The sequence below is a fragment of the Acomys minous genome (genome assembly GCF_964271855.1).
Source record: "Acomys minous genome assembly, chromosome: 12".
Classification (NCBI taxonomy): domain Eukaryota; kingdom Metazoa; phylum Chordata; class Mammalia; order Rodentia; family Muridae; genus Acomys; species Acomys minous.
In genome coordinates, this window is record NC_140493.1 from 41,273,529 (window position 1) to 41,277,790 (window position 4,262).

The 4,262-nt window shown below is 39.6% G+C and overlaps 1 long non-coding RNA gene across 1 annotated transcript; it reads left to right on the plus strand.

The window, feature by feature from the left end:
* The first annotated feature begins 245 nt into the window (after nt 1-245).
* On the plus strand, nt 246-3,869 carry LOC311579133. Its single transcript, XR_014773066.1, has 5 exons — nt 246-281; nt 384-482; nt 1,844-1,930; nt 2,092-2,197; nt 3,812-3,869. It is a non-coding gene; the product is annotated as an uncharacterized lncRNA (long non-coding RNA).
* Nucleotides 3,870-4,262: the final 393 nt, after the last annotated feature.

Here is a 4,262-nt window from a genome sequence, read left to right on the forward strand (position 1 = left end):
GTCAGATGGGAGTGGGAGGTGAGAAAACCAGAAGCCACCACACCTTCCTTTCCCACCAACGACTTTGACTTTATGTGTGATTCCTCAGTACCCACTAACCACACTTTGTAAAAAAAAAAAAAAAATCATCTCCTGTTTACTCACTACCTGGAACCAAGAACATGTTTCCAGGAACTGCATGCAGACCACGCCTCTTTTCAGTTGTATAAAAGCTCCTGTTGACCAAGGCCGTCATCAGTCGGTGAGCTCCAGCTCAGAGGTGGTTTCCCTACTGCAATAGCGTAAGTAGTGCTCCTCTCTTCAGCTATCTGGTTTGGTTTTAGCAGGTGGTGCTGTAACTCAGGATATGGACCTTACCCTCAGGTTCTTGTGTCTTTCACCAGGTAATAAGGCTGCCAAGAGCTTGGAAGCTGTTTCTACCCCAAATCCCTGGCACAAACAGGTCTGGATCCTTTGTCCTAGGCTCTTTCTGTCGGCAACAGGTAAGAACTTGATGGTATATTTTTTGAATTTTCAGTTCAGTTTCAGTGATGACTTTTGTTTATTTTATGGTCATTTAATAATTTCTCCAAATGAATTAAGTGTTTATATTTTGTCTCTATTAGATGAAAAATGACAGAACATTGAATAAGTGACTCTTTTTTTTTATATATCTAATTTTTTTCTAAGCACAAGTTGAAGAGTTTTTAGCTGCTAGGAAAATGAGAGTCTTGTGTATACCAATAAGTGAATATAATGTTTCTGTGTTTATGCTAGATTTGTGGCAAAATTGTACATATGTGTGTATATATATATATGTAAGAATGTACTATTTTCTACTATCCATATCATTAAAATAGATCATATTTATAGAAGATCTATTTTGATTGACTTACAGTTAATTAATTAATTAATTATTCATTCATTCATTTATTTGTACTTGCACATGTTCATGACACACATGAATGTGGAGGTTAGATAGAGGAATAACATTACAGGGAGTAATTCAGCAGCTTGGGACCACATTGGGTTACACATACTCCTTTCCCATAATGATTGGCTTGGTAGTGTAGTTCACTTAGCTGCAGGCACTATGTACACATATCCTTCTCTGAACAATGCACAGAGAAACTCCAGAACCCCCTTAGCCCTCTCCTGAATTGGGCTACAGACACATCCTTCTCTGAACAATAGCATAGCCTTCTCTGCCTCTGACAGCAATCAAACTTAGACTGCTTCTATTTAAATACATATCTGGTATGAAGAACAGAAGGGCCAATATAGCCTGAACTGGTTTTGGGCATATGTTCAGCAAGGTAAGCTGAGTCCTTCAAATAAACTCTTAAGAGAAAAGCCATATTTGGTTTTATTTGCCTCTGCATAATTTTGCTTATATATGATTAAAGTCAGATGCATTATGGGAAGGGATATGTGCAGTAGGAGAATGGATATATGACCTAATCTACAATCAAAATAGAGAACCATCCAAAATATGTTAGGAACCAGCCCTATTTTCTGACTCTATTAAAAAAGACCCTGGGGTAACCTGGACTGACTACCTTTACTTATTGGGCACACTGACAAATCATCATTGTTTTTTCTGAGACAAGTTTTCTCTGTGTAACCTTGGATGCCCTGGAACTCACTTTGTAGACCAGGCTGGCCTTGAATTTATAGAGATCAGCCTGTCTTTGTTTCCCCAAGTGCTGGGATTACAGGTGTGCATCACTGTGCTCTGCTCCCATGGTCAATCTTAAGAGTGTATCTCTGAAGCATTTGTAGCATTGCTTCACTAAGGATACATTTATATTGTTTCATTTGCAAGTCTCTGTGAGCTCTGATTTTTTTTTCATTCTTTTGTAAGAGGCCATGAATTCTGGGAATGTTTGACAACTCTGAATCCAACTGCAACCCTGACTAGTACTGAAATATTTGCTGAGCCAACCAGGAGGCAAGAAAATAAATTCTCTACTACATTACTGCTAGACACGTTGATTGTTACACTGTGGTTCTCCTTTGCTTTTGGACATCTATGACTGTAATGACAAGCTGAACTAAGTAGTTTGGTTGGAAAGTTCAATCATATTGTGCTCTCTCTCACTATCAAAACAGGTGGCTGTGGATGGACTTTCTCCATCATTTCCTTAGCCAGAGACAAAAAGATGACAAAAATGAAAAGGGGAGAAGAAACCAGTGCTTTTCCCAAGCCAACAACAAGGTAAACTCTCTCTCCTCATAGAAATGCTATTTCTGCTCTCTGCCCCCAAAGGAAACACTGGCAGCTTCTTAGAATTGATAAATATTTGCCCCATCTCCACTTCAGTTTCTTCTGCTTTCCCTTTGATCTATACATTTGAAGTGTTTCTTCCAGTTTTGCTATTCTTGAAATTCAAACTTAAAAACACACTTTTCATTACTGTTTGACTAGTCTATAGGCTTGCCTACAAAGGCTAGTAAATGCTTGAAAGGGAAGAAACACAAAAGGGGAACCTTTTATTTATTGAGGCAATACAATATGCTCTTGTCTAGGATAGAGGCATCTCTTTCTGCTACCCTTGCTTGATGGATTCTCCTGGCTTTAAACCATCTGTTGTCTGCTATCACCATTATGGATGATTTCAGGCCCCTTTTATGTGACTTAAAGTCTTGTGTCTTCTTCAAACATCTCTTTACTCAACTTTGGGGGCCTCACAGTCCTTAATTAATAGAGTCTCTGGATTCAAAGATTCAAAGACAGTGCCCTTTCTGTCTTGTGAGCTGGACCAATCCTCCTTCTTTAATTTCAGAAGAATCACTCTTTACTTGGACCAAAATCATGAAACACCTTATTCCCTGTCCCTTTCAAATTGTTAAAGATATGCATGAGATGTCATGGTACTTTCTTAACTTATTTGACTGGGTATATGGCCTGCTAGGATCCAATTGCAACAACAACAACAACAACAATAATAATAATAATAATAATAATAATAATAATAATAATAATAATAATAATAACAATTCCCAACTATAGATATAACTTCTCAAGTCTCACTGAGGCAGGAACTCAATACATGATCCAATTCCTTTCTCAAAAGGCTCATTGACAAGAGACTAGGTTCCTCAACTGGAGGATGGCCAAACAGTTATGCTTGCATCCAAGGGTACCATAGCTAATATTTACTGAAGAAGAAATGTATTTCTATGATCAAGGATGTAAAAGAGGCATCAATATCCATCTAAAGCACAAGGATGTTGAGATTCTACAAGGAGTACCCTGGGAACTCACATACCCATCCCATCTTCCTTCTCAAGTGGATTCTCTCTTCAGGGATGCAGACTAGCAGATCTCCCTTTTCCCCCCTCTCTTTTCCACTGCAAGTTCTCATGGGAAACTCTTTTTGTTTTTACTATACTCTTACCCATTGGCAGAATTTTGGCCTAGATAACAATACATAGCTAAGAATAATAGCTGGAATATAGAAAAATGTGACCCTGAGATGGCAACCCTAACTATAGCACCATTTTTCATCCTATGCCAATTAGAGTATCACCACAGAAGTCAAGGGAAATGGTATGATGTGCCTCATGTCCATACTTTTATGGTTCTATACCATAACCACCCCTGTAAAGGAAATGTGAGGATAAATGAAGAAAATCTAGATGTAATGAGGGAGCCTCTATTTCCAGGTCCTTTTATCTCTTAGGGGTGATCAGCATACTGCTCTCTGTGCAGTAATTCTTAGTGCCTCCCCTGTGCCACAAGGAAAAATCCCCCAGTCACCCCTGCACTTTCTTATGCTCCTGTTGAGGTCCAGGAACCAGAACTTCTCCTGGTCTTTAACATCCACAGGGAAACCCTATATAATGAAGGAGGAGGAGAGAAGAAGAAGGAGGAGGAGAAGGAGGAGGAGGAGGAGGAAGAGAAGAAGAAGGAGGAGGAGGAGGAGGAGGAGGAAGAGAAGAAGAAGAAGGAGGAGGAGGAGGAGGAAGAGAAGAAGAAGGAGGAGGAGGAAGAGAAGAAGAAGGAGGAGGAGGAAGAGAAGAAGAAGGAGGAGGAGGAAGAGAAGAAGAAGAAGAAGAAAAAGAAGAAGAAGAATAAAAAGAAGAAGAAGAAGAGGAAGAAGAAGAAGAAGAAGAAGAAGCAAGAAGAGGAAGAGGAAGTGGAAGTGGAGGAGGAGAAAGAGGAGGAAAAGAAGAAGAAGAGTCTTTCTGTAGGGGAGAGAACTGGGCCTGTAGGAATTTCTACAGCGCAAGTGCCCCCTTTAGTGGCAGACATCCATCAACAAAGGAGCAATTGAATC